This window comes from Kogia breviceps, chromosome 4, assembly GCF_026419965.1.
Source record: "Kogia breviceps isolate mKogBre1 chromosome 4, mKogBre1 haplotype 1, whole genome shotgun sequence".
Classification (NCBI taxonomy): domain Eukaryota; kingdom Metazoa; phylum Chordata; class Mammalia; order Artiodactyla; family Physeteridae; genus Kogia; species Kogia breviceps.
In genome coordinates this window covers 134,765,964-134,778,031 of record NC_081313.1, presented here as the reverse complement: position 1 = coordinate 134,778,031, position 12,068 = coordinate 134,765,964, and positions in this window count along the sequence as shown.

The following is a 12,068-nucleotide window of genomic DNA, read 5'->3' as shown; positions in this document are numbered from 1 at the left end:
GTTGCCATTTTATTCTGTTTACATTTCTTTCATACACATTATTTTTTAATTATGTACTACAAATTGTTTATTTTTTGTTAACTGTACATTTGTTGTTCCTTCATTTCATACTGAGGAACACACTGCCAAATCCAATGTCATGAAGCTCTTGTCTTGTGTCTTCTTCTAAGACTTTTTAGTTTATAAGTTCTTATATTTAGTTTCTTGATACGTTTTCATTAATTTTTGCATATGATGTTATGAGGTAAGGGTCCATCTTCCTTATTTTGCACGTTGACAAGACTTCTCAGCACCATTTGTTGAAAATACTATCCTTTCTACTTTGAAAAGTCTTGGCAACTTGTCAAAAATCATTTGGCCATATATCAGGGTTTGTTTCTAGGTGTTCTATTCTATTCTATTGGTCTTAAATAAAGGAGAAAATAGTATAACATATCCAGGTTGATGAAGAACATAAAGAAAGACCAGGACTGAGAATTAGGAGGGCAATATAAAAGAGCAGGGAGTAAAAGACAGTGTGAGAGAAGATCTTGTATTTGCGAGTTCATGGAAATATGATCATGCTAAAACCACTAAACGTCTCACTTTGAACAATACGGTAAATGTGTTGGCAAGAAAAATAACACTTACCCATCTATGGGAAATATAGTATGGGTATAAAGATAAACTACACACAAATATATTAAAAAGGGAAGGGTTTTCATGGTGTGAGAATATTGTGGGATTTGAAATACAATTTACTTCTGTTCTAACATTGTCTCTAAAATTTAGCAAAGTGTATATACAAGCAATTCCAATTCTGGTAATGTGTTTGACAGGTTTATATATGAACTTCAGCAGACCAGTAAATGTACATTCATAGTAGGACTGTTCCCTAAACCAAAAAACAAAACACAAAAACTGGAAAGACTAGAGTTCACCTTGTCAACACACATACAGATGCACTGATGGTTTACGGTCCAAAAACAGAAGGTGAGCATGGGTGCAAGAGGTTAATCCCCAGGCTGGGCTGGGTGCAGAGTTTGAGGGTAACACAGGTAGAAAAGGCTTTTGTCCTATCCTTCATTTTTGAGGTATGGAAATTCACAGGTCACTACCTTCATTTCAAAATGAATGAATGCACTATTCAATTTTTTAAAACAGGTGAAGTAAACATGAGTGATAATAAATTTCAAACTGTGCTAATCAAACAGGATACTAAGAAAAAATAAATAATATGATTTAAGAATGAAGTGGAGAGATTGTCCAAGATGATAGTGTTCAGAGACCCAGAGCTGGATGCCTCTCATGTGCACACCAAAGTCACAACTGTTTACAGAACAGCATCTGATGAAAAAGGCGGGACCCACCATGAAAGCTGTTTTACAGCTAAAGACATAAGGAGGCCCCTCAGCAAGGCAGGAAGGACGGGCAACATCTCAATAGCGTCAAGACCCACACCACCAGGGGGGGTGGCCCACACATGGGAGAATTATTATAGTTTCTGAGAGGCTCCCAGGGAGCAAGGGGTATGAACCCAACATCAGGCTCCCAAGCCCAGGGATCCTGTGCTGGGAAGAAGAGTTCCCAGAAAGTTGGGCTTTGAACACCAGTAGTGCTTATTTTCCAGAGAGCCAGAGGGTTGTGGGAAATAGAGATTCCACTCTTAAAAGATGCTCACAAAATCCCACATGATCCGAGAATCAGAACAGAAGCAGTCATTTGAAAGGATCCTGGGTTACACCTACCTCCTGATCTTGGAGAGTCTCCCAGAGACGCAAGAGGTAATTACAGCACAGTCTCAGGGACATGAACACTGGCAGCAGCCATCTGGGGGAGCTCCTTCTACCTCGTGGCCACTGGTACCAGCAAGCAAAATTTCAGAATCCTCCCTCTATCATTTTAGCCTCAGGACCTAGCCCTACCCATTTCCACCACACTATACACACAAGCACTAGGGAGCTGCAGGCCAAGCAACTAACTGAGCAGGAGCATAGCTACATCCACCAGCGAACAGAATGTCTTCAGACTGTCAGTGCATAGCTGCCCCTAGACATGGGCCCAGCCACCAAAAGCCCCAGGACCAGCCTCCACACCTCAGTGGACAGGCACCAGCCCCAGAGCCCCTGACCCCTCTGACAAGTGAGCCTCCTCTGGCCTTGGAATCAGCCTCACCGTTGGCAGGTGATTACTGCACAGGGACTGGATGGAGCTTGGACCTACACAACCGCAAACCTGCACTAGCAGTGGGATCAGCCTCATACACCAACAGACACACACAGGCTCCAGGAATACCACAGCCCAGAAGCCTGTGTGGCCAGAACACTCCATTGCAGGCCAGAAGCAGCCATGGGCTCAGCTGGGTCCTGACCCTGCCCATCAGAATGCCAACACAAGATTAGGGATACCCCAGACCCTGCAGAGAGCTGTGTCAGGGACAGGGATCCAGCACCAACTCTGCGACTCCTGGGGCCTGCAGCCAGAACTCAGGACCTGTGTCTTCCTCCCAGTAGCCAGCATAGCCCCAGGACCAGTGACTGGGCACTAGCCCTGGTATCACCTGGACTGCAATTCTACCCACAAGTGAACCAGCCCTAGATTTGGTTCTCCCAGAGCTTTTCAGTGAGCTGCCTTATGATTTAGCCTCACCAAGCAGCACAGACAGCCTCCATACAAGGCAGAGTCTGGCAAACAAGCACTCTGGGGGCAGCCAAGCCTACCAGACCACCCACAGTAGTCAGCCCACCACAGAAGAACCCAAGTAGCCCACATAGGGGGTACAACTAGAACATATAGTTCTAGTGACCAGGGGACAGTGGGTTGCTGGGACACTTAGGACCTCTCCTACAAAAAGTCACTTCTCCAAGGTCAGGGAATGTAACAAACCTACTACATGCAGAGAAATAAAAACAGCAAGTTAAGAAAAATGAGGTGATACAGAAACACGATCCAAATGAAGGAACAAGATAAGAACTCAGAAGAAGATCTAAGTGAAGTGGAGAGAGCCAATCTCCTCAACAAGGAGTTCAAGGTAATGACTGTAAAGATGATCAAAGAACTCAGGAGAAGAATGGACATCCAGAGCAAGAAGTTAAAATTTTTTTAAAGAATTAGACCATTAAAGAACAACAAAACAGAGATTAGGAATACAATAACTGAAAAATAAATGAAAAATACACTAAAAGGAAACTACTGTAGACTAAATGGTACAGAGGAATGAATCAGAAAACTGAAGGACAGAGTACTGGCAATCACTGAGGATGAACGGGAAAACAATAGATTAAAATGCAATGAGGAAAGTTGAACAGACGTGTGAAACAACATCAAGTGTACTAATATTTGCATCATACTGGTCCCAGAAGCAAAAAGGTAAGAGAAAGCAATGTAGAACATACCTGAAAACATAAGAGCTGAAAAGTTCCATAACCTGGGAAAGAAAAAAAGAAAACAGACATCCAAGTCCAGTAAACACAGTAAGGCCAAAACAGGATCAACCCAAAGAGGACCACACCAAGACTCATTGTAATTAAAATGGCAAAAAAATAAAGATAAAAATACACTATTAAAAGGAGCAAAGGAAAAGAAACAAGTTACAAACATGGGAACTTGCATAAAGTTATCAGCTGACTTTTCAGAATAACCTCTGCATGCCAGAAGGGAGTGGCATGGTATATTTAAAGTCATGAAAGGGAAAAGCCTATAACCAAAAATACTCTACCCAGCAAGGCTCTCCTTCAGATTTGGTGGTGAGCTCTAAAGTTTTACAGAGAAACAAAACTAAAAGAGCTCAGCATCATCAAACCAGCTGGATGAGAAATCTGAAAGGGGCTTTTCTAAGTGAAAAAGAAAAGGCCACGACTGAAACATAAAAATTAGGAAAGGAAACTTACTAAAGGAAAAACCTCATTGGATAAGGCAAATATTCAACAAAGGTAGTAAATCAACCATGAACACAGCTAATAGGAAGGATGAAAGAAAATACTAATAAAATCATCTATATTCACAATAAGAAGGTAAGGGACACACAAAACAAGTAGATGTAAAATATAAGGTCCAATTCAGTAACTGTGGTAGAGCAGAGTAACAATGCAGGGTTGTTAGTGTCCACGTGAAATTAAGAGCTCAGCAAATTAAATAATCACACACACACACACACACACACACAAAACTGAAAGAAATCCAGACATAATATTAAAGATAGTCCTCACATCACAGATGAAGGGAATAAAAGGAGAAGAAAGGAACACTGAAGAAATTAAAGAGGAATTGTAAAATACCCAAGACAAATGAAAATGAACACACAATGATCCAAAATCTATGGGACACAGCCAACGCAGTTCACAGGGAGAAGTTATAGTGATACAAACTTATTGTTAGGAAACAAGAAAAATATCAAATAAACAACCTAACATTACACCTGAAGGAATTAGAAAAAGAAGAACAAAACAAAACTCAAAGCTGTCAGAAAGAAAAAAATTAAGAAAACAATACCATATGCAATCACACCAAAAAGAATAAGATACCTAGGAACAAACACACCTAAGTAGTAAAAGACATGTACTCAGAAATCTATCAGTCATTGGTGAAAGAAGTTGAAGGCAACAGAAAAAGATGGGAAAATATAGCATGTGCGTGGATGGAAGAATTAATACTGTTAAAATAAACTTACTACCAAAGACAACCTACAGATTTAATGCAATCCCTATCAGAATACCAAAGCATTTTCACAGAACTTGAAAAAGTAATTTTAAAATATGTATAGAAACACAAAGACCCCAAATAGCCAAGCAATCTTGAGAAAGAACAGAGCTGGAGGCATCACGCACCTTGACTTCAGATTAGACTGCAAAGCGACAGTAATCAAAGAGAATCGTACCGGAGCAAAAACAGACACAAAGATCACTGGAATAGAATAGATATCCCAGAAATAAGCCCACACACTTATATTTAATTGATTTATGATGAAGCAGGCAATATGGAGAAAAAACTGTCTCTTCAATAAGTGTTACTGGGAAAACTGGTCAGCTACATGGAAAAGAATAAAATTAGATTATTTTAGCACACCATATATAAAATAAATGCAAAACTGAATAAAGACCTAAATGTAGGACCAGAGACCATAAAACCCCTAGAGGAAAATATAGAACATTCTTGAACATAAATGATAGCAACAGTTTTAGGTTCAGTCTACTAAGGCAAATGAAGCAAAAGCAAAAATAAACAAGTGGGACTTCACTAAACTTAAAAGATTTTGCATAGCAAAGGAAACCAAAGACAAAATGAAAAGACAAGCTGCTGAAGTAGTGACAATATTTGCACATGATAAGACGTTAACATCAAAAAGATGACCAAGCAAGAGTTCATATCTAAACTACAGAAACAGCACATACAACTCAATATCAAAAAAATACCCAAAATCTTTTTTTAAAAAATGAGAAGACCTAAATAGACATTTCTCCAAGGAAAAAATACAGATAGACAGAACTCACAAAGATGCTAAACATAGCTAATCAGCAGTAAAATGCAAATCAAAACTATGAGATATATCACCTCAGTCTTGTCAGAATGGCTGTCATCAAAAAGATCACAAATAACAAAGGTTAGTGAGGATGTGGAGAAAGGGAAACACATGTACACTCTTGATGTGAAGGTGAAGTAGTGCAGCTACTGTGGAAAGCAGAATGGAGGTTCCACAGAAAACTAAAAAAAGAACTACCATAATATCCAACAATTTCACTCTTGGGTATATCAGAAGAAAACAAAAACACTATTTCAAAAACATAACTGCACACCAATATTCATAACAGTGTTATTTGCCATAGCCAAGATATAGAGTCAAACTAAGTGTTTATCAATAGGTTAGGGGATAAAAAAGATTTTTTTATGATGACTTCAGCATAAAATGAAATTTTGCCATTTGCAAGAACATGGATGGATTTGGAGGGTATTATGCTTAGTAAAATAAGCCGCAGAGAAAACAAGCATGGTAGGTTATCACTTACACATAGCATCTAAAAAATTGAATATAACAACAACAACAAGAAAAAACAGACTCACAGATTAAAGAACAGACTAGTGGTTACCAGCAGGGAGAGATAGGGTGGAAGAGCAAAATAGTGGTAGGAGATTTTGAGGTATAATCACTAGGTATAAAATCAATAATCTACAGTGATGTACTGTATAGCATGGGGAATATAGCCACTCTTTTATAATAAGTATAAATGGAGAAGAACCTAAACTTTTATGAATCGCTATGTTGTACCTCTGAAACTAATATAATAATGTATATTAACTATAGATCAATAAAATATAAAGTAAGAAACAATAAAGGGGAGACACAGATTATTAGATAGAAATCAATTAAATAAACACAAGTTTTGAAAATCAAGGAATTAAAAAACAACATGTAAGACACAACATTGGCCTTTGAAGTGTACAATCTATTTATTTAAAAGAAATCATTTAAGTGGTGAAAAATGGTACCCATTCTCACAATTTTGTATATATAGGGTAAATTATTATCTACAAAAATATGTTACAAATATTCACTCTAAAAGAAAGAGAAAATTTGGATTAACCCATTTTAGTATACAAATTTAATATCAAAGTCTCCATGTAAAATTGATTTGAATAAGTTGTTAGCCACTTTTAGTTTCTTTGTGATGTAAAATCTTTTAAAGCATAAAATCAGCCTTTCTGCATTATTCCATTAGACATACATAGAAGTTAAAAGAAAGGAGAAGACAGAACAATCAACCAGGAAGGTGAATTTACTGAGAAACAGCCATTAGTTCTCCCTCCTCCTTTTCTTTTCCTCCTTTTCCAGGTCTCTTTCGGTTCCAATCAAGAGAAGTCTTGAGAGTTCTGAGAATATTTCTTTGAGGGCTTCAAATCACCATACCTACATCCTCTGCCACGACTACACACACGGGAACAAAAATAAACCTCTGCTATCTACTCATGTCGGAGGGATTCATGCAAAATAAACTCCTACATGGAGAACAACAGGTGAGTTTTCTACCTGTTCTTTATAATGTCCTTCCATTATAGTAAATCCCACACACGATGAGGCAGAAGCAGTTATGTGAGCTTTTCCTTGAAGTCAAAAAACTTGCATTCATTTCAAGTACCTGGTGATCATAGGGTACAGCCAGGGAAGGTGCCACCCCCCTTGCGGGGGGGGGGGGCGTAAATGGGCTCCCAAAACCATGCGCCTCCTGATGTACACATTCTGGAGAAACAAAGGGCGGTCACACCCCAGTCAGCCTGTCAGGCTGTCGGGCCACTGGCAACCTGATCAGCCTGGAAGTGCCCCATCAGTTGCTGAAAGCAAAACTCTGTTCTCCCTGTGAAGCCAGGCAATTTTGGCCAGAGAGTCAGAGGAGACTTGTAATCAACTCCTCCTCTCTGTTCACCTCCTTGAGGTTACAGCAACCCCATCTCCAAGCCCAAATCTGACCCTGGAGTGCCGAACTGGAAGTGGCAGGTGGCCTCTGCCGGTGCTTCAGCACACTCTGAAGGTTGTCTGCTCTAATGGCAACTCTCAGCCTTTCCTCCTCCTCCTTCCCTAGTCCTGGGGTCTGCCTTGGCCTCCTGCAGCTGCTGGCCTGATTTCATTCTTCTTTTTTCTCCAATTACAATGAAGTGTCTTACAGAGGTATGGAATCTCTTGAAGAAGGAAGATCTTTTAGTCAATACACCTTAACGGTGAGAAGTTGGTTTCAAGAATGAACCTGAAATACTATATTTTTCTCCTGATGATTCCAAGGAGAGACAGCTCAAGTTTTCTAAATCATAAGAAAAACCAAGGTAAATGTGATATTCTGAGCCAGAGATGAAAAAGCAGTTTTTAGCACCCTCTCCTCATGTCATATGACTGGGATTTAAATCAATCAACTGCCACTGGTTTTTAAATCACATGACCCAACTTTAAATCAATCAGCTGCTTCCCTGTAACCCAGGTGACTTGGCTTTGAATAGTAAGAAATGCAATGGTGAAAAATGACACTGAACAAAAAATGGAAAAACAACATTTAGAAAGTGTTTTTTCTTTTCGAATGGACCATTCATTAAATACAGAATAAAGGATTCTCTTGTGGATTTCTTGAACTGTAAGCATGTACAATGTCTCCGTTGGCTTGATTGACTTAGTTTTTGGGGTTTTTTTGTTGCTGTTGTTAACATCCTTATTGGAGTACAATTGCTTTACCATGTTGTGTTAGCTTCTGCTGTATAACAAAGTGAATCAGCTATTCGTATACATATATCACCATATCCCTGCCCTCTTGCGTCTCCCTCCCACCCTCCCTATCCCACCCCTCTAGGTGGTCACAAAGCACCGAGCTGATCTCCCTGTGCTATATGCAGCTGCTTCCCACTAGCTATCTACTTCACCTTTGCTAGTGTATATATGTCCATGCCACTCTCTCACTTCATCCCAGCTTACCCTTCCCCCTCCCTGTGTCCTCAAGTCTGTTCTCTATGTCTTTATTCCTCTGCAGCAACTCCTGCTAGGGATGGATCCTTCCTTTTATGCTCAGGAATATCCCCTAGTTTAAATATGATTTGGGTTTGATCCTATGAACCATCAGAACTTCCCACCAGAGATAAATGAGGAGATTCTGGCCTTTATTAGTATGCACAGTGATGGGTGTCCTGGCTGGACTTGCCAACCCTCCTATTTTACCCACCTATTTTTATCCACGTTCCTCCCTGTGAGTACCTTTGACCAACCCTGAGCTCAAACTCCTGACCTATTACAGTGACTTTGTCAGTCTTTCTTTAAAAATGAACAGGTAACAAAAAGAATTTAATCTAGAAGCAGCAGCTCAGTAAGGGAAATAAAATCACCAGAAGTTATCTAATCACAGCCACAGCCATCCAGGGCTCTGTCTTATCTGCTGGGTCATAAGAATGGGACCTTCCTCAATTTGAAGGGCATCCAATCAAATAAGTAAAGGTGTTGCTCACCTCTGCCTCTTGGAGAGATTGCTAGGCAGTCTACCGAGTGTATACTAACTGCAAAACACAGTCATAGTTTCGAAACACCTATGTTCCAGGAAAGCTTTTTGGGGTGCATGGGGAAGGTTTCTTTTTGATATCAAGCAAAAAATAAATCACCAAGCTCTTTAAGCACAGGAGTTTTTAAGAGGGCAGTAGAAGGAAGGAATGGGCAGAAAAGACGATCTCCTCTGAAGTGAAGGTCGTTTTCCCAAAAGAGTAGGATTTAGTCTCAGTTTAAGGAGAACACTTTTAAATAGCTGGGGCAGCTCCAAACTGCAGTTTAGGGAACGAGTGCTTCAAAAGAACAGTGCTTTAAAAGTCCTGGCAAGGCAGCAAGAGGATGAAGAGTTGGTTTTGCATAGTTTTGAACACAATAGTAAAGAAGCAGAGGCATCTCTGACTAAAGGGCCCTGAGATCCTATGGCATCAGTGGGTCAGCTGCAGGGGGCAGGGGGTGTGGGGGGCGATATTTCTCTCTCAACGTCTCCCAGGGCAGCCACCCCTCCCTACCCCACCCCCCTACTCCCTTCACACTTCCTGCCTCCACTGTTGGGTCCCCAGGGACAGCACCTCTTAAGCCGGAGCGCTCAGCACCATCTCTGTAGTCTGGATTCTTCCTGGAGCCTGGCACGTTCTGGGACAAGAAGGCAGCTCTGCAAGGCCGCTGGGGTGCAGTCGGACCTGGAGGCCTGGAGGGGAACTGGAGCCGTGAAGCCCACCCACGTCCTTGAAGCCGGGGGAGGAACACATCCTCCTAACAGTACTTCTCAGGGCTCAGCGGGCTCCCCACCCGACGGTGATCCATACTCACTTGAGGCAGCAAGGACTGCCTCTAACTGGCCCCCTCGATTCCGCCTTAAGCGTCCATGCACATGTGTGAGAGCACAGGCCCCGGATCTATGCACTCAGCTGAGGCCAGTGCTGCCGGGGTCCCTCCAGTCCCATCCCCTGGCCCCTCCCTCTGGGACTGTATCTAATAGAAGAAAGAGCACAGAGGAATTGACTGATCAAGGGATCTGGGAGCCTGGGTAAGAGTTTGAAGACCGAGAACCTAAAGCGCAATTACATATTATTGGAAACTCTTGTGGAGTGTGTAGGGGGAGGTTAGGAGATTGAGAGCCTGAGTCGACCTGGTGAGTCCAGCCCCAGGACACCAGAGAGCCCCTCCCCCCTTTCCCTGCCATCAGACAAGGGGCGCCGCAACTCCAGCCGGGACTCTGCACTTCCCCCTCCCTGATTCTCCTCCAGAAGAGCAGGTGCCCCCCCTCTGAGGGCAGGGGCAAGACAACGGACCAAGTCCCCCTGCACTAAGGCGCTACTGGAAGCTCTTCCTGAAAAGCAGTGCTGGCTTGGAGTGAACCCGTGCACCGCCAAAGTTGGTCTCGTCCTGCAGCTGAGAGACGCAGGCTTTAAGTCAGCTGCCCTGGCTTTAAATGTCTACATGGTAGAATAAGCTCCCCAAAGTGGCTGCCACTAATTTCTGTGTCCCAAAGTGAACTCCAGTTTCCTCTTGCCTCTCTGGGAGACTCTCCAAGATCGGCAGGTAGGTCTAACACAGGCTGCTTTCAAATTACTGCTTCTGCCCATGATTCCAGAGTGTGTGAGATTTTGTGTGTGCCCTTTAAGAATAGCGTCTCTATTTCCCACATCCCTTTGGGTCTCCCCAAAGTAAGCCCTGCTGGCCTTCAAAGCAAATTTCTGGAAGTTCATCTTCCCAGTGCAGGATCACCAGGCTGGGGAGCCTGTTGCAGGGCTCATACCTATTGCTCCTTGGGGAAATCTCTGCAGTTGTAATTATCCTCACATTTGTGGGTCACCCACCTGAAGGTATGGCTCTTGACTAGTCCACAACTCCATTCCTCCTACCTGTCTCAACCGTGGTTCCTTCTTTACATCTTTAGTTGTAGAAGATCTTTTCTGCTAGATTAAGGTCTTTGTCATCAGTAGTTTCTCTGTAAACAGTTGTAATTTTGGTTTGAAGGATGTGAGCTCAGGATCTTCCTGCTCCTCCATCTTGACCAAGCTCCAACTGAGAACACACTTTTTTATTAATTCAACTTTTTTCAATTTTTTAAGGTTTGTATTATTTCTCAGAATATGGTGTATCCTGATCAATGTTCCATGTGCATCAAATAGAATATATATTCTGCTATTTTGAGCCTAGAGTGTTCTATGAATGCCAATTAGGTCAAACTGGTTGATAGTTCTGTTCAAGGCATCCATATTTTTACTGAATTTCTGCCTACTTGTTCTTTCAGCTAATGCAAGAAGAGTATTGAAGTTCCATCTATTATTGTGGATTTATTAATTTCTCTCTTCAGATCTATTAGCTTTTGCTGCATATATTTTGAAGTTTGTGTATGTGTGAAGGTTCATACACATTTAAGATTGTTATGTCTTCTTGGAGAATGGAACTCTTTTTCATTTGTAATGCTCCACTTTGTCCCTGACAGTATTGTTGTTCTGAAGTCTAATTTATTTGAATAAATATGATGACCTCAACTTTCTTTTGGTTACTTTTTTCATGACATCTCTCAAATTGTTCAATTTTAACCCAAGGTTTCTCAAACTCAGTACTAATGAAATTTAGGGACAAATAATTCTTTGTTGTGGGGGATTGTCCTGTCCATTTTAGGATATTTAGCAGTGTCCCTGGCCTGTACCCACTAGATATGAGTAGCACCTCCTCCTTTTGAAAACCAAAAGTGTCTTCAAACATTGCCAAATGTACCCTCGTGAGCAAAATTACCCCACTCTCCTTTATAACTACTGTTTTAACCTATGTCTTTTTATTTAAAATATGTTTCTTATAGACCTTATAGATCTTACTTGGATCTTGCTTTTTTTCCCCCAAATCTATTAACAGAGATTGTTTAGGCCATTCACATTTAAGTGATTATTCATATCGTTGGGTTAAAATCTATCTTCTTGCTGGATGTTTTCTATTTGTTCAATTTGTCTTCTTTTTTCCCCTCTTCTCTTGCCTTTATGGATTTAACTTTATGATTTCTCTTCACCTCCTCTATTGACTTCTTATTATTTAAACCTCTTTATACTTCCCCGTAACATAACAATCGTATGCATGT